This window comes from Theropithecus gelada, chromosome 1 (genome assembly GCF_003255815.1).
Source record: "Theropithecus gelada isolate Dixy chromosome 1, Tgel_1.0, whole genome shotgun sequence".
Classification (NCBI taxonomy): Eukaryota; Metazoa; Chordata; class Mammalia; order Primates; family Cercopithecidae; genus Theropithecus; species Theropithecus gelada.
In genome coordinates, this window is record NC_037668.1 from 11,315,278 (window position 1) to 11,334,370 (window position 19,093).

Consider the following 19,093-nt stretch of genomic DNA (forward strand, 5'->3'; position numbering starts at 1 on the left):
TAATTCATCCAGCTACTGAAAATTACCAAGGAGAGGTAGGAGATAAGAGATGCCTATAAAGGAGCTGAAATCTACCAGGGTAAGAAAACAGTAAATTAAAACCGTATAGTATAATCTTGTAGGTATACAAAGTACTGGTGAAGTTCAAGTATAATTGGTGTAATTTAGAAGTGAGCAGAAAAGTGAGCAGAAAAGGGATGAAGGCAAAAAAAAAAAAAAAAAAACTAGGAAATCAAGTTACAGCCTTCAACAAAACTCATCAGTTTGGTTTTGGCTGTTAAATTTGAGGTGCTTGTAGTATGTGGTGCCCATTAAATAGATACATGGGTCTGAAGCTCAGAAGCGATATGAACTACAGAACAGATGGTACTTGAAACCAAGGAAATCCTTGAGACCACCAGATAGAGTTTGTGGAATGAAAGCAGCCAGATGATGGGAATAAAGGAGCCAAGAGGTGTTGTAGAACCCAAAGAATGTGGTATTACTGAGACCTTGGAAACAAACCTTGCCAGGGGAAAGGGGATGTATGTTTGTTATCCCTTGTAAAATGCAGTTTAATAAATGCCCTACATGTTTTACTCATACATAGAGCAAAGCATTATAGTACAGTTTTTTACATATATTTTATTAATTAGATTATATGACCCTAGCAATTAGCAAGGTTAGATTTCTGACATCCTTAGCCATCTAGATAGCAAGATAAAACCTAGCAATAAGACTGGTGCACCAAAAGCTGTCAAAGTGTATACCTACTTTATTTCTTCAAGAAGTAGTTCTTAGTCTTATCTGCAGACTCCCATGACCAATAATATTTTCGTGGGACGTATTTCCAAGACATAGTCCCACTAAAAAAGGTGGAACTTCAGACCACAAGTTTGATAACTTCAGTATCCTGATTTTTAAAATCAGAAATATTTGCTAATTTTTAGACTTTGTTAGAAGTAATAAATTGTGTTTTGCACCTTGGTGGTCACCTGGTAACTCTCAGGTGTCACTCAGTCAGCCTTGCTTCTTGGACAAGGACTATAGTTTATATTTCTAACATCTCCCCCAGCACCTAGAATAGTCTCTTGTGCAGAGTAGGCACCTCTTTTAAAAGTAAATTGGATTTGAACAAATTACACAGCTTATTGTCAGCGATTGATATGCTTTTAACCACTGGAAGGAAGTTAACAGAAAAGACACAGGATGTATTAAAAATGAACCAGTTCTGTCTACTTTTGTACTTTTTCACAGTAAGCGTTTTGGTGTTGGGGAAAGTATGACTACAAAGCTCACCATCTTCTAAGAGGAGGAATATATTCAGCTCAGTATATTTAACTTATTTTAATAAGTTTTTAATAATGATAACCGTGACTCCTCTGGGAAAGATGTATTATTCAATGTATGTTTAAAGAAAAAACCCGTAATACACTTTTGAAATGTTTTCATACAAAATGGTTAACATTTAAAAGTGTATATATATCATGGGCTGGGCATGGTGGCTCACACCTGTAATCCCAGCACTTTGGGAGGCCGGGGTGGGCAGATCTCTTGAGGTCAGGAGTTCCAGACCAGCCTGGCCAACATGGTGAAACCCCATCTCTACGAAAAATACAAAAATTATCCGGGCATGGTGGTGTGCGCCTGTAGTCCCAGCTACTCGGGAGGCTGAGACACGAGAGTTGCTTTAACCAGGGAGGCAGAGGTTTCAGGGAACCCAGACTGAGCCACTGCATTCCACACTGGGTGACACAGCAAGACTGTCTCAGAGAAAAAAAAAAGAAAGAAAAGTGTGTATTATGCAGTTGGTTATATGGAAAATTCTCCTATGGAATACTTGTTTAAATGAAGCACCACTGTATTTAATGACAGTATTTTACCACTGGTATCATTTGAGTAAGCTAAAGAACTTTGGTAAAGTGAGATATAAATGTTGTATTGAGAGCAGACTTTAAACATACCTAAGATTAAAAACTTCTATAGTCCTATTCTTATAGCATGAACTATGTGTCTGCATATGTTCATGCTTACAATTTTGAACACTTGTTTAAATTTTGATTTCTCATCAACAGTTTTACTTCATAGTAAGTTCTGGTAATTTTGTTCTCTCCTTAACATTCCCTGCAAATCCTCTCTTGCTAGAAACAACAGATTAAAACCAGACTGGCAGTTGGGAAATGGTTTCTATTGCAACCATGTGTGTCAGAAGAAAGGATTAGGTTTCCTTGTCCAAGAACATCAAGGGGAACCTCCACCTCTGCAGACACACCTCTATTCCTTAGTAATGGAGAGTTTATACCTAGTTAGATTTAAATGGGATAAGGGAAGAGTTTAAATCCATTCTTAGCTCAAGCAGTATAATCAACCCTCAAGTCTCAAAGTATCCAATTTTGTTTCTCTAATTTAATTCTAAGTGTCAGGTTGGTATTAGATGCTGATCAAGGTGATGGAGATTTGCCCTACACATTTATTCACTTAAAGAAGAATTTTGCAGACTGCAAAGACTAGATGGCAGTTGTCTTCAAAACTTACTTAAAGCACAATTCATTCACCCCTGACCTTTCATTTATATTGAATATGTTTTTTCAAATATAGAAGAGATTCCATAATAAAAGCAAACAAACCTCTCTCTTCATAATTATGGGGTACAGTTCTCTGTACATGTTCTCTGACCATGCCATCTTATGCTGGACCTGTTATAAGGACCCAAATTAAAGTGAGGCAGATCCTGCTTTTGAGTGAGATAACTTCCAAGAGTCATTAAAGTATGTGGGAAGCTGTAATAATGATTATTCTTTTTTTACCTTTGGCTTAACTTTAGTTCCTCCTCTTATTTTATAACTGATGAAACTGATCCACAGATATTAAGTACCTTGACCAAAATCACACAAGTAAAAGCAAGGATGAAAACAACCTTCAGTCGGGTGCAGTGGCTCATGCCTGTAATCCCAGCACTTTGGGAGGGCGAGGTGTGCGGATCACCTGAGGTCAGGAGTTTGAGACCAGCCTGGCCAACATGGTGAAACCCCGTCTACTGAAAATACAAAAATTAGCCAGTTGTGGTGGCAGGTGCCTGTAATCACTACTCAGGAGGCTGAGGCGGGAGAATCACTCGAAACTGGAAGGCAGCAGTTGCAGTGAGCCAAGATTGTGCCGCTGCACTCCAGCCTGGGCAACAAGGGCGAAACTCCATCTCAAAAAAAAAAAAAAAGAACCTTCATCTCCAGATGAGTGTTCTACTTTGACACCATGGTAAAGCTGAAGAGGCTAAAGCTAGAGCCAGTCCAAATGGGGAAAGGTTCCACATAAAGCCACATCCTTGTGTTAGGCTTCAAAGTCAGAACAAGCAAGTATCCTATTTTTAAAGGCTGATACTCTCATCTCCACCCCTAATGTAAAAAGATGTTGTCTTTCCCTAGTAGTTTTTGGGAGAGAGCAAATTATAGCATCTTATTGTAAGGACAATAATCAGAAGCTCATCTTATCTTTGGGAAGGCTTAAAGGGTTTTTTAGGGAGCCATCATTATCACTTTATTTCTGGAAGAAAGAGCAAAATGCAAGAAGAGACTAAGTGATGTGAATAGCAAAATGGGATTTTTCTCAGAGTACTTTTTTCTTAAAATTAAGGGGCAAGGCCACACTCTGTATTGCCAGGTTCGACTTCTTGCCTTAAGGACAGTTTTCCACCCCACAACAGTGAAGATATTTTGATGAGAGTTAAGGTGGGGAAGGTGGGTAGAGAGTCAGAACAGATACAAGTGAATAACATGCATGAAAACTGACTCCGTTACGTGTAGAGTTGTTAGTGTGCAGAACCAGGAGGAATACTGATTACATAGCAATGTTACAGGCCCCAGGATTCCTGTTTATATTTAATATTTTCTCTCCATACTCTTACAAATGGTCATTTCAACATTAGAGAACAGGTCTTTAAAAAAGGCAGAGAATTGCTCCCTTGTCTATGGATCTAGAATAGAGAATAATTTGGGAGAATTGTAAGACTATTTCAGTGTTCCTTATCCCCATTTTTCATCCTCAGTCTTAGTACGTGTATCCCATAGAGGAAATACAACTTTAAAATGAGCAAAATTAAACTTTTGAAAGTGTATTTTATTTTGTTGTCTCTCTTTGCATGGTGTATCTTTTCTACTTGGTATGGCCCTAAAGACAAGATCCTTATACTATCTGTACACTTACTCTATTTTAAAATCACCATCCTTTGCTCCCAGCTACTTTATAACTTGGGGGAGCAGGGTTTGCAATTCAAAGCTTATCTTTTACAAAAAGAACTTTAACAAGATCTCCAAAAAGCTCCCTCGAGTGGCTTTTAGATAGGCTCTTTTCTGTTTGTCTTTGTAATCAAACTACATTAGATTCCATCCAACACCCTGTCTTCTAGTATGATGCTATGATCCTAGGTGTGACTACTGAAAGTAAAACATAATGCTTAGATCTTGATATTTATAAAAACATTATTAAAAGATATCTTTGCCTCTCTAAAAATAGGGTCTTGACCTAACTGTCTCAGTCAAATTCCACTTCAGCCCATGAGATTTCACTGGACTTCCCCAGATTCATTGACAACTGCAATCAACCATATTTTTCTTCACTTTTTCTCCTCAGTAAGTAGAACTGAGCATGATCTTGGAGAAAATCAGCATGCATTACTGATCTGTGAACCATTCACCCTTCACATGCTTCTTTTTCCGTGTATGTGCCTCTTTTTCCTTGTGTGTAAAGTGAGGGGAAGAAAGAGGAGGGCTACATGACACCATTGTAACTCTTGTGTTTCAAGACACTCGTTTCTGCCTTGTCTCAGATTACAGTCATTTAGAAATACAGAAATAGGTATTATAGTCAGAATCCACATTTTAGAGTATATCTGCTGACCCCATGTCTGTGGAAGATACTGAGATGCAGGTTCTGAGAATGGGCCTCAAAATTTTTCTCAAGACTGTGCTCCAGGAAGCTATGTTCAACCAAGTGAAATTGCCCTTGCTTGTCATCCTAGCATAGCAGGTTTCCGTTTATGAAAGACAGAGAATATGCAACTCTCAGCCACCTGAATATGAAGTGGCTTTCCACAGATCTCTTTTTGAAGGGTAGGTGGGAAGAATATCTTGACCTGTTTTCGTTCTCTGTAGCAGTTCCTCTAGCTCCCAACTGTATTACTTTTGGCTTGTTCTCAGAAATATGCTTCTTCTTTTGTAATCGGCAGTCACAATGATTTGTGTACCAGCTGCTAGCCTAAGAGAGAGTTCCAGAAGAGGGCTACCTAACAGGTGCTGTGGCATTTAGAAGAGGAATGGAACCACTGTCTACCCACAGCTTGTAGGTGTGGAGAACAAAGTATATGTGTGTTGGAGAGATGGTGGGTGGGAAATTACCCCTGCCTCTCTCTCACACTTTGATCTTCTGATCTTTTGGTTACTCCCATTTGATGAACCTCAGAGCAAAGGAGTATGACTTATCCAGTCTGTAAAGGTCAGTCCCTCTGCCAGCCCCTTCCCCAGATGCACAGAACAAAATGCAGAATGATAGACAATGGATCCGAATGAAAATATTCACTGTAGAGCTATCTATTTACAGAACTAGGAATATAACTAAAAATGATAAAAACCAAAATCATCTTAGGATAACTTTTTAAACAGGCATTAAACTTCTTAAAGGAAAGAACTTTATCTTCATCTCTGACTTAGAGTACTAGGCACATCCAAGACGGACTCATCAGTGCTGTACGTGGAAACTAAGAAAAAAAAAGAGGGAGCTCAATAAATATTGGCATATTGGTTAAATGAACAAAACACATGCGAGGGGGAGGAGGGAAATGTGCAATGGGATATTTTAGATAGTGCAGAGAGTTGGGAAAAAAATTTTTTTTGAGCCTAAGAAACCCTGGAAGCATTTTTTAATTCTCTACTACATGCTTGCTTTCTTGTGGTTTGCTCTTTCTGCTAAAAAGCAGAATGCGTAAAACATTCTGATTAGTTAAGGGTTATTACTTAGGTTCCAAATAATGTTTCACATATAAATCTAAATTACTACTCTTCCTCCATTCTGCTTCCCTTTGTGTTTGGTCAAATCCCTGTGGGAGAGAGTAGCATTCCTGTGGTGGGTAAAATAATTTCTATGGAAATTTTTCAAAATGCAATTTCTCTAAACATTATGTGAAGATATGATTTATTTCTGGATTCAGTCCTTGTGCTTGCATCATTTTCCAATTTATCATCAAGTTCTCTGTGTGCCAGTTCTGTGTTTAAGGATCTGTTCATATCAGTTGTAATCTAAGAGGGTAAACTTCCACTAGGAGGATTGAAGCAGAAAAGGAGAAAATGTGTCCCAGAAGGCAATGGGTGCACTGAAAAGAAGATGGGACTTTATTCCCGGTCCTAACACTGCTGTAGCAAGTAAAGTGACATTGGAAAGTCCTTAACTTTGCCACTTTTTTTTTTTTTTTTTTTAGACCGAGTCTCACTCTGTTGCCCAGGCTGGAGTGCAGCGGAGTGATCTGGGCTCACTGCAACCTCTGCCTCCTGGGTTCAAGCAATTCTCCTGCCTTAGCCTCCTGGGTAGCTGGGATTTCAGATGCCTGCCACCATGCCTGGCTAATTTTTGTATTTTTCGTAGAGATGGGGTTTCACCATGTTGGCCAGATTGGTCTCGAACTCCTGATCTCAAGTGATCCACCTGCCTCAGCCTCCCAAAGTGCTGGGATTACAGGCATGAGCCACAGGGCCCAGGCAACTTTTGAACCTTTTTGTGCACGTATGTGTCTGAAAAGAAGTGAGAATGTTTGAACCAAATGCCTCTCAAGGTTCCTTCTAGCCATTAACATATAAGCTTATGCTCATGTAGGTGTTGTTGCATTTCTAACCCAAGGACTGCCCAGTACTTTGGAAATACAGGTTACTGAGTGGAATTATCCTGCTCTTTTGATAGAGGATCCCACTGGCACCTCAATGATTCTTTGATTGTTATATCATGAATTTGTGGAAGACCCAGAAACCGTGTCTTGGATAGTCTAGCGTTGGAGGAATTGAATCAAATTGTGACTAACTTGAAGAAAAAATTTTGTTAGAAAACATTAGATAATAAATTCAAAATAAAGGAGAAATAAAGAGTCTTCTAATATTATTACATGCATCTCTTGGTGGGGATTGGAGGGGGGCACAGTTTGGGAGCTAGTATTGTGGGAGAGAGCCTGGAGGGAAGAGTAAGATCTGGAAGAGATGGGAAAACCATTTATCACTAAAGCTTGTCAGGCAAAGGCACTAGTACTTGTATTCATTCATACTGTTCACTCACTTAAAAAAAAAATCATTTAATGCATTCTTACTGCATGTCCATGAAACTAAAGCACTGAAAAGGTAATTTTTATGTTATCCGAGTACCACATACGATACTTCTTACGTATTATCAAATGTATCACCTTTTCTTGGCTCTAGTTTCCTATTTCCCACTCCAAAACCTCAGAGACATGCAATTGGAAAACCACCTTTCTTTCCTCCCTCCCTCACTGCCATCCTGCCCACATGTGTTGACCAACTCCAATTAACATGGTTGTGTCTAGGATGCTGGCGCTCCATGGAGGATTAAAACGTGGATCCCACCATAGAAAAGCTGAGTATTGCAGGGAGGATTTCTTATAAACTTAAGAAATACAATAGGAAAATAGGTGCCATTCCAGAGCATGAGCATGATAATATGAACTCAAGTCCCCTATTATTATTTTTATTTTATTTTATTTTTTTGAGACAGAGTCTCACTCCATCGCCCAGGCTGGAGTGCAGTGTTGCAATCTCGGCTCAACGCAACCTCCACCTCCCGGGTTCAAGCGATTCTCCTACCTCAGCCTCCCAAATAGCTGGGATTATAGGCGCCTGCCACCACGCCTGGCTAATTTTTGTATTTTTAGTAGAGATGAGGTTTCACCAAGTTGGGCAGGCTAGTCTCAAACTCCTGACCTCACGTGATCCACCACCCGCCTCAGCCTCCCAAAGTACTGGGATTACAGGCATGAGCCACCACGCCCAGCCAAGTTCCCTATTTTTAAAAATATTAGCTACTAGATAATTTAGTATGAGTCCACACAACCACTGACAGTGAAAACAGGGACATACTTCTTGGGGCCTTTCTCCTGGTCTACGTGCACAACCCCACCACACAAGTAAGAGGCAGGGGTACACTTATCACTTACGTTGTCACTGCTAGTTATTACGTCAGTAAAAACGACTACCATGCCTAGTGCACAGAAGGTCACAGGACTGTGGTTTCTCCTCAAAGAGTGACACTCATTTAGAACTTAGTCATCCCTCTTATCTCAGAACTGCTTGAGAATTAAGGAGGGAAAGAAAAGAAGAGGGTCTCTAGCTCTGACCTTTACTGTGTTGGAAAGATCCCCACTCTAGTCATGTTGCCACTCCTTTTTTTTAAGACAATAATAAGGTCTCCTTTTCTAGAACACCCAGCTCATAGGTTTCTAGACCTGTCCAACTGACATTTAACACCATGAAATGGTGGAGTTGGGGAGGTCATGAGACTAGTAACAAACAGATTTTCAAGAGCTTGACATTCCATTATTTACTCACCTAGCAAATACTTATTGAGTGTCTATTGTGCCAGGCACTGTGCTAAATACACAGAGCTGAATAGGATACTATCCATGCTCTTCAAGATCTCAGTTTAATTAGGGAGAAGGCAAACAGCAAACAGAATTTCAAGTCATAGGATGTTGGCTGTGGGTTTGTCAAAAAAAAAAAAAGAAAAAAATTCAAGAGAAACATCTTTGTATCAGGAAGCCCTTTCGATTTCCTTAGAATCATACTTTATGAGCAATCCTAGCCCCACTGCTTGCTATTCGTATAACCTTGGACAGGCTTCCTAAGAGTTCTGGACCCCAGTGTCCTCATCTGAAGATGGGGGCAAAGAATAAGCTCCCCAAGTTTCCTTACTGCTCTAAAATGAATACTGAGTTCAGTCTTGAAGGAGTGTCTGTATAGAATTTTGAATTGGAAAGAGGAGCAGGGTGCCCTTAGGACAGAGAACTGCATGAAGAAAGCAAGGACATGCAAATGAATAGGGCATAAAGAAAGGTGGGAGTAAAGAGAATAAGGTACCAACACATCTCCCTGCTTCTACCTTCACCCCCTTCTGTGTATTTTCAATCAGCCACCATTAAAATGTAAGTCAGGTCATGGTCACTCCTTTGCCCAAAACCCTCCAGTGGCTTTCCATGTCATTTGGAAAAAATCCAGAGTTCTCAAAACCTGTAAGACCTAAGTGACCTGCATCTCCCATCCCAACCTCTCTTTCTGGCCCTTTCCCCATTGCCTTCCCCCTGCTTTGCTCTACTCCAGACGTGCTGGTCTCCTCACCAATGCTCACCAGTTACCACCTAAAATCTTTTACTTTATTTTCTCCTCCTCTAGAATATAGGCAGCATAGGAGCATGGCCTTTTGTCTGCTTTATTACGTATCCTCAAAGTTCAGAATGTGCATGTGTAGTAATGTATTTGTTAAATACATTTTCTTATTTACAGATAAGGAAACTAAGATCAAAGAGAATGCAAATGAAGTTAAACTGCTCTTTAGGAGAGTGTGGACCAGAACGTGCACAGATTTTCTGTGTCTCTACCCCAAGGGCTTTATGGTAGACAGAATGACGGGCCCTGAAGATGACTATATGGCAGAAGGAACTTTGCAGATGTGATTAAAAATCTTGAGATGAGAATATTATCCTGGTTTATTCTCCAGTGTAATCATAGAGGTTTTTCTAACAGGGAGGCAGGAGAGTCAGGCTGAGAAGGAAATGTGATGATGGAAACAGAGGTTGGAAGATGGAAGGGGACCCAGAGCCAAGGAATGCAGGTAGAAAAGAAAAGCCTGGATTCTCCCCTAAAGCCTCCAGATGGAATTCAGCCCTGCCTCCACCTTGATTTCAGGGCTTCTTACCCCAAGAACCGTAAGCTAATACATTTGTTTCTGTTTTTGTTTTCTTTGAGATGGAGTCTTGCTCTGCTGCCCAGACTGGAGTACAGTGGAGCGATCTCGACTCACTGCAACCTCTGCCTCCTGGGCTCAAGTGATTCTCCTGCCTCAGCCTCCCAAATAGCTGGGATTACGGGCGCCTACCACACCCGGCTAATTGTTTTGTATTTTTAGTTGAGACGAGGTTTCGCCATGTGCTGGCCAGGTTGGTCTCGAACTCCTGACCTCAGGTGATCCACCTGCCTCAGCCTCCCAAAGTGCTGGGATTACAGGTCTGAGCCAGTGCACTCAACCGTATGAGTTGTTTTAAGCCTTCAAGTTTGTGATACCTTGTTAGAGCAGCAATAGGAAACTAATACAACTTCTATTCACTACATCTTCAGAGAAAAATGCTGGGCAGGTAAGGTGGGGACAGTTTGTTGATTCATTATTTAATAATTAGCTATTGAGCACCCCTCCCCACTTTTTTGGTGGAACACTGTGTGTAGTAATATGAGGTAAAGAACATAATTTGTGCTCTCAGAAGCTTACTAGCTAGCAGCTACAGCTATGGCTAGGGAATGGCTAGCCTTGAATTCAAGGGGGTAGGATTTGCACCTAACTTGAGACCAATGCTTAGACTTCCAGATGCAAAAACTGGGAGCCTCCTTTCAGGATTTAATCTCAACACAGACAAGAGTGTTTGTTCACTCATTTATTAATTGACTCAACCAACATTTACTGTATACATTGATATATCTGTTTTAGCAAAGAAGACAGGGAGGATATGAAAGGGGAACTTTCACATCTTAATGTAATTTTTTTTAAAAAAAAGCAGTAGGATTAAGTGTCTGTGTGTGCTTTAATTTGAAGATTTCTAGTATTTTTTCATGTTTTAATTAATTATTTTTGAGGCAGGGTCTCACTGCCTCACCCAGGCTAGAGTGCACAGGTAAAATCATAACTCACTGTAGCCTCAACCTCCTGGCCTCAAGTTGTCCTCCCACCTAAGCCTCCCAAATAGCTATGACTACAGGCATGTGCCACCACACCCAGGCAATTTATTTTATTTTATTTTATTATTTTAGAAAAGGGTTCTCCCTGTGTTTCCCAGGCTGATCTCTTGGCATCAAGCAGTCCTCCCACCTCAGCCTCCAAAGTGCTGGGATTACAGGTGTGTGCCATGGCACCCAGCCCAGTATTTTTTTTTTTTTAATTAAAAAAATGGTGGCTCACGCCTGTAATCCCAGCACTTTGGGAGGCCGAGGTGGGCAGATCACAAGGTCAGGAGTTCGAGACCAGCCTGTCCAACATGGTGATACCCCATCTCTACCAAAATACAAAAAATAAATTAGCCAGGCATGGTGGCACACACCTATAAATCCCAGCTACTCCAGAGGCTGAGGCAGGAGAATTGCTTAAACCCCAGAGGCAGAGGTTGCATGAGCCAAGATCATGCCACTACACTCCAGCCTGGGCGACAGAGCAAGACTCCTTCTCAGGAAAAAAAAAAAAAGGAAACATTTTCCGAAAGCTAGTCTGAGCCAGGTAGTATGAAAGACACTGGAGATAAAAGAGCAGCCTTGAACTCTGGACACTTACAGCTTAATAGGAGTGACAAGTGAACAGGGGATTGCCCCACCCGAAGCTCTTGTGACCTCTTGTGACTAGAGAGAGCAACAAGGTTTCTGTAGAGGCCCAGAGGGGTCCTCCAACCCTGCTTGGAGGACAGTACTGGGGTAGAGAGGATCAAGTAGAGATTCCCAAAAGTAACATCACCATTGAGCGGTCTGATCCTTAGCAAGCCTCGGGCCCTTTGGCCTTGCCTACCCTGGCCTTGGTTGTTTCGCTAACCAGAGTCAGCTGTGTTGTGGGTGTCTTTTCCTCTCTCCCGGTGTCCCCGGCTGGACCCTTCACTCTTTGACTCCCACGCCCTGGCATGACACAGGCCTTTTCAGACCCTTTCCCAAGATTCTGTTTACAGCCAGCATCCTGTGCAGCTCGTGAGGAGTCATAAGCCCATGATGAGATAAGAGGAGGAACTTGGAGGAAAACATGATGAACATGGACAAAGCCAAGGGGGGAAAATATGCATGTTTTTGTTTGCTTTTCCCAAACAGGATGCTTTCACACCACTGTCTGTAATCCAAACAGTATGTTTCTCCTTAACATACTGTGAAGATGTGAAGCTGCATGAGAAATGTTCTCCCAAGATGGAGTTAGTGTCCCTCCTGGAGCTCCCTCAGCACCCTGTGCTCCCACCTTTCAAAGGATCACTCACACCCTAGCCCATTTCCTCACTGTCTAATGTTCTCCACGGACCCCTAAGATCCTTCTAGAGCCATGAACAGCCTTGCTTGAGGTTGTATGGCATATACCCTGTGCACAGTGAATGCTCAGTAAATAACTGCGCCATTGAACTGAATAGAATAAAACACCACAGATACTAGTTTGGTCAAATTTTAAAACATCAGAAGTTCAACTCTCATTTTGGAAGGCGGGGATGTGATTCAATTTTAATCGATTATTTCTCAGAAAACATAAAAATGTTCCTACAATTCTCAAATAAATATTTACCAATTACATTTTCAACCTGATTTGACACTCTGAGGAGGGGGGAAGCTTGAGTACATCATAAAAACTTCAGTTTACCTCTAACTTGTGGTCGTGTGTGAAGAAGGAACACAGGATACAGAAGAGGGAAAAATGCTTTGAAAACTAAAGTGGGTTGCAAATGTTAGTTGGTTTTCACACAACGGACACAGAAACCGTCTGTGCATTCAGGCACTTGCAGACTGAAGCAAACAGCTGTATTTGGATGAGGCAGAGGAATGGTGGGAGGAACTGTTTCTTGTTGCACAGAGCATTCAGTTGTTCTGGGCTTTGCCAGGACACAGATGGTTTTCCTTGCTGGAATTGGTCAGGGAGGGCAGGGGAAGTGCCCAGGCTTTGCTTTCCCATAATCGACAGTACAGAGTTTTAAGAAATATTTGAACAGTAGCACTGTTCTGGTACCTACTTGGGAAAGCCAATTCTTGATTTTAAAAAATCAAATCAAAACAGTGACAGTGACACATTCTGCTTCCATTTCATACCATTCCTGACTTCTTAGAAGCGGTTGATGCTAGTGGTCTTCTCTGGCAGGGATTGCTAGCCCTGGCTTTGCAGCAGCCCATGGAGCCGCCAGTTCTCCAGGGGAATTGCAAAATATTGCTAAATATTCTAAAAATGAAATTAAATATTCATTTTGTTGTAATTTACATGCGCCATCCAATACTTTTAGAAGATGTCAGTACCGTGGAATGACATGACCAGCAATAATATGTTGCAACTCTGAGATAGAGCTAGAAATTCTCAGAATCAGAAGCTGATGGTCCTGCAGTCCAATGCCGTGTGATTTTCACTGTGGCCAGCTGTACAAGACTTAGCCTATACTTCACTCTGTGTAACTGTAAAACATTTTGTAAGTCTAAGATGGTAATATATTCTTTCATAAAACCTCAATCTACTGAGTTCTAATCATTCTTGATCTTTCTCAAATAAATAGTGGTCAAATCTTTCCCAAAAACTAAGTAACTAAGCATTCACATTTTACAACTATAATGTAATTTTGGCATGAGAAAACTATTTCCTGGTCTCCAGGATCTAGAAAGTAAACATGTAACAAACAATTAGGAATGTGGTATCGGATAGTCAAATGTCCTACACGTCTCCAGCCTAAGCTCTCCACTTCAGATTTCTTGCTCTTTTCCTTTTTGCTTAAGCATATCTTGGTATGTTGCCTGGGAGTTTACGTGTGTTACCACAACAGAACAAAGAATTATGTAATATAAAGCCCAACTTGTTTTTCTTTTCCCTACCAATTGTACTATAACTTAGACAAAATTCAACCATTTTCTTTCATTATGTACAGTGGCTATTAAAAAGAAAGGATGTAGAAAAAAAATTTTCAGGAAACAGTGGGAAACTAATGCATCATGATCTGCTTAACAGGGGACTGTAAATAGAAGTCAAGTCCAGACCATGGAAATTGCTTCTTTAAAATATATTTTTTTTCAATTTTAAAAGTCATACATTCACATGGTTTAAAAAAAACCCTCAAACTAAAGAAGAATACAAAATAAAAAGTAAAAGTTCTGCCCTCCAACCTACTACCCCAACTCCTGAATCCCACTGCCAAGAGAAACAGTCATTTGTTGTGCATCTTTCTAGAAGAATTCTATGCATATTACAGAGATGTCACAAATACCCACATGCTTTCTTACAAGCTCTGTGACTTGATTTTTCTCCTTACTGTGCTTTGAGCATCTTTACATATTAGTAAACATATACACCTCAGTTAAAAAAAATCAATAGCTGGGTGTAATGGTGCATGCCTGTAGTCCCAGCTATTTGGGAGGCAGACAGGCAGGAAGATCCCCTGAGCCCAGGAATTCTAATCTACCCCGGGCATCTTGGCAAGACCCTGTCTTTTAAGAAAAAAAAAGCTTTATAGTATTCTGTTGAGTAAGAGTATTATTATTCGTTTATACAACCTCTTTTTGGTGGACATTTGGCTTGCGTTTAGATAGTTACTAATGCAAACAATGCTTCCAGTGAACTTTTGTAAATATATATTTGTATATATAAGAGAATAAATCTTATACCTGCAGAGTAGATTTCTGAAAGTGAATCACTAATTCTGAGATTATGTGCATCTCCAGAGATATTAACAAACATATACACCCAGCAACAGTGCAAGACAGTGTATTTCCCAACTGCTCCCTCACTGAGATTTTTTTAAAAACATATAAACACTATTATAAGTTACCTCTGGAGTTAAAGAATAACTTTTGCTTTTTACTTTCATAGACATCTGTACTATGTAAACTTGATATAGTGAGGATGTTTTCTTTTGTAATTAAAAGAGATTAAAGAGATTCAGAACACTTGTTTGTAACTGGTTTTTGAATGAAATTTCACTTGGAAAATAAACACCTAGAATATGAGACTATTCATCAATAGAAAACCATTGTAGGGAGCAGTTACAGGTAAAGTTCTATTTAATAAGGGCAAGCTGATGGCAGGGAAAGGAACAGGCCTTAAAGAGAACTCACCTGTGAGAATTGGAGAAGGTAACCCTGTGGTATCAAAATGCAGGAGACCAGAGATAGCTATAAATCTCTTGCAGTGTTATTGCCTCCCCATGAAGTCATAATCCCTAGAATGAGAATTTATTTTTCACGATACACCAATAATGCAAGGCACAATGATAAGGAAGTACCGCACTTAGTCTTTCTTCTACCCTGAAATGTTTTTCATTTTATGCCTTTCTAGAATAGACTGTACTCACTTCGTCTCTTCCTTTCTTCCTCACATGGACTTGAAAACTCAGCGACTTTAGGATGCAACTCCAGGTTGACACATTTTCATTAGTTTAGAAAACCCACGTGTCCCACTCAGAATCATTATTATAGTAGAGGAGATATTCAAGGCAAGGATTCTTTGGGAAACAACATCCAGATTCCAGGGAAAACATCTGAGTCACGACAACTTAAAATCCAGCCTGGCCTGCCACAAGAAGTGTTTCTGTAACATTAAGTACCTCATATGCAATTCGTGAAAAGGAAAATTATGTCAATATAACATGAAATTTGTGAAACTCAAACATGATCGTCTAGGCAAGGAGAGCTGAAATAGAAGAAACAAAATTATAGCCTCTAATATGAAAGGAAATACTTTTAGTGTGGCTACTGCTAAGCAGTACTTTGTTCAGCCGTATTTTTAAAAACATTAAAAAGAAGCACTTGATTGCTGGTGATAGTGCAAACTTAAATAAACCCAATGAAGTGAATTTAACAATACCAGCATTTACTCTTTAAGAACTGAATTGTGTTCCTGTCACATTTATATGTTGACATCTTTACCCCTAGTACCCCAGAATGTGACTGTATTTGTGGACAGGGCTTTTAAAGAGGTTAACTAAGGTAAAATGAGATCATTTGGGTGGGCCCTAATCCAATATGACTAATGTCCTTATAGGAAGAGATTAGGACACAGACAATACACAGAGACCATGTGAAGAGAAGACACAGGGAGAAGTTGGTCATTTACAAGCCAATGAGAGAGGCCTGAGAAGAAATCCACTTTGCTGCCACCTTGATCTTGGAATTCCAGCCTCCAAAACTGTGAAAACATACATTTCAATTGTTTAAGCCACACAGTCTGTGGTATTTTATGGCAGCCCTAGCAGATTCAGACACTCATGGACACATAACTTCAGAAACATATTTCCACAAAAACAAATGCTTGTGATACCAGCACTTTGTGAGTCCAAGGCGGGTGGATCACCTGAGGTCAGAGGTTTGAGACCAGCCACACCAATATGATGAAACTTCATCTCTACTAAAAATACAAAAATTAGCTGGGTGTGGTGGCGGGCACCTGTAGTTCCAACTACTCATGAAGCTGAGACAGGAGAATTGCTTGGACCTGGGAGGCAGAGGTTGCAGTGAGCCGAGATTGCTCCACTGCACTCCAGCCCAGGTGACAGAGCAAGACTCCATCTCAGAAAAGTAATATATATATACACACACACACACACACATATGCATACACACACACACACACACATAGATACACATATATATACAATTAAAATTATTCACAACAAAGGAACAAAAATGGAAACAAACTAATTCCCTGCCATAGGAGAATGGTGAACTATTATATATTCACACAGTGGAGTATGATGCACCCACAAAAAAACTGAGGAAAGCTGGCTGGGCGTGGTGGCGCACCAGCATTTTAGGAGGCTGAGGAGGGAGGATGACTTGAGCTCAAGAGTTCGAGACCAGCCTGGCCAACATGGCAAAACCCCATCTCTACTAAAAATACCAAAGTTAGCCGGGCGTGGTGGCATGAGCCTGTAGTCGCAGCTACTTGGGGGAGGCGAGGCAGGAGGATGGCTTGAACGTTGGAGGTCGAGACTGCAGTGAACTGAGATGGTCTCACTGTATTCTGGCCTGGGCAACAAAGTGAGACTCTGTCTCAGAAAAAAAGTACTGTGGAAAGCCTCTGTGTCCCAGTATGAAACAATCTCCTGGATATACTCTTGTGGAAAAAAGCAATGTGCCACAGAGTATATGTAGTAAGTTTTATCTATGTCAGAAAGAAGGAGAAATAAAAATATGTGTATGCATTTGCATATTTTTGTAAAAAGTAAACACCGGAAGGATAAACCAAAAAAGCAAATAATGACCCGAGGTGACTGGGGGGCGGGGGTAATGAGCTAGATAGGACAGGGAGGGGAGTGTGATATCCCTGAGTATACATTTTTATGCAGTTTGAATTTCTGAGTTGTATGAATGTTTTACAATTTCAAAAATAAATTGAAAAGTTGAAAGAAGCAAATCTTACTATTGAATACATTCAGGAAAAAAAAAAAAACCTAACCACTTGTCAAGTTAATAACATAATGATGCAGGTAAAAAGACTGAACATAACTTTTGAAGACCGGAGTCTGAATGGGATCTGTGTATGGACTGAAAGATCTGCAATAAAATCTGAAATAGTAGATTTGTTATTAGGAGTAGCATTAGAGTACTGAAATTATTTTATTTGTATTGCAGGATAGAGAAAAAATTGTTTTCAGATAGTCGGGAACTTAGGTTTTCCCTGTTTAAGAAGAGGTTTAAATATGGATGGGGAACAGGTAGGAGGAACTCTGAAACTGGAGGGTACCGTGATGAGCTCTGTACCAGTAGCAGTAAGCACACCTGGAAATGCGATCTTGGTTTCCAGATATCATTCTTCACTAAAGACAACAGGACTTTTTGGGCAAATGGCTAATTCTAAGTTTGGAGAAAGGAAACCACAAGACAACCCTGGAATATTTAGTGCCAGAAATCAAGGGAGTGCTCAAAGACTGGAAAAGACACGTCTAGGTAGGATGTGGTGGCTCACGCCTGTAATCCCAGCACTTTGTGAGGCTGAGATGGGCAGATTGCTTGAGTCCTGGAGTTCAAGACCAGCCTGGACAACATGGCAAGACTCCATCACTACAAAAAATACAAAATATTAGCCAGGCATTGTAGTGCGTACCTGTAGTCACAGCTACTGGGGAAGCTGAGGTGGGAGGATGGCTTGAGCCCGGGAGCTGGAGGCTGCAGTGAGCCAAGATCACGCCACGGCACTCCAGCGAGGATGACAGATCCCAGACTCTGTCTCAAAAAAAAAAAAAAGATGTCTAAAGAACACAGGAACAGAATTGATGGGGCTCCCAGTGGCCACATTTGAGACAGTTTGAGAATCTCAAAGAATAGCATATAACACATTAATTATAATATGTGATTACTTATTATATATAATGATAATATAATTGGATATAACACATTGAATTTTTAAAAATCCATGTCCATAGTGACACTAAAGAAAAGACAGGAGAAGGGAAGAAAATTCTTCTTTACAAAAGAATGCCAACTAATATATGTAGAAGGATGATAAATTTACAGATTTACCATTTTGCAACGTTTATGCAATAACAGATTCAGGTAAAAATAATCAATGACAAATTGCTAATAGAGAGCAAAATATTATTCATACATCTCAAAGTGTTACATCACAGATTGCTGTCGATTACAAATGGAAAAGGCATCTTCCAAATGGAGACATTCAGCAGATGCCACCTAATTAAATGATTAATTAAATGATTAACACTTAGCATTACCAGTGGGACAAACTGATGTTAGATGTATTGGCTGGGATGTAATGGGAAGTGTACGACATCACTTATGTAGTATACTTGCTGAAATATTTAACCTGTATCCAAACAGCAATAACCAATCAGACAAATCCAGATTGTAAAGCACTCTTTAAGACTATGGATATGGGCTTTTGAAAAATGTTCGTGTTGCCGGGCGCGGTGGCTCACGCCTGTAATCCCAGCACTTTGGGAGGCCGAGGCGGGCGGATCACAAGGTCAGGAGATCGAGACCACAGTGAAACCCCGTCTCTATTAAAAAATACAAAAAATTAGCCGGGCACGGTGGCGGGTGCCTGTAGTCCCAGCTACTCAGGAGGCTGAGGCAGGAGAATGGCGTGAACCCGAGAAGCGGAGCTTGCAGTGAGCCGAGATCGTGCCACTGCACTCCAGCCTGGGCGACAG

The 19,093-nt window shown here is 40.5% G+C and overlaps 1 long non-coding RNA gene across 1 annotated transcript in view; it reads left to right on the forward strand.

Moving 5' to 3' along the window:
- LOC112607533 overlaps window positions 1-19,093 on the forward strand; it is a 119,147-nt gene that overhangs the window by 1,339 nt on the left and 98,715 nt on the right. Inside the window, exons 2-4 of the long non-coding RNA XR_003115863.1 lie at window positions 13-79; window positions 5,201-5,317; window positions 9,762-9,943. This is a non-coding gene — a long non-coding RNA (uncharacterized LOC112607533). The remainder of the gene's footprint in view (window positions 1-12; window positions 80-5,200; window positions 5,318-9,761; window positions 9,944-19,093) is intronic.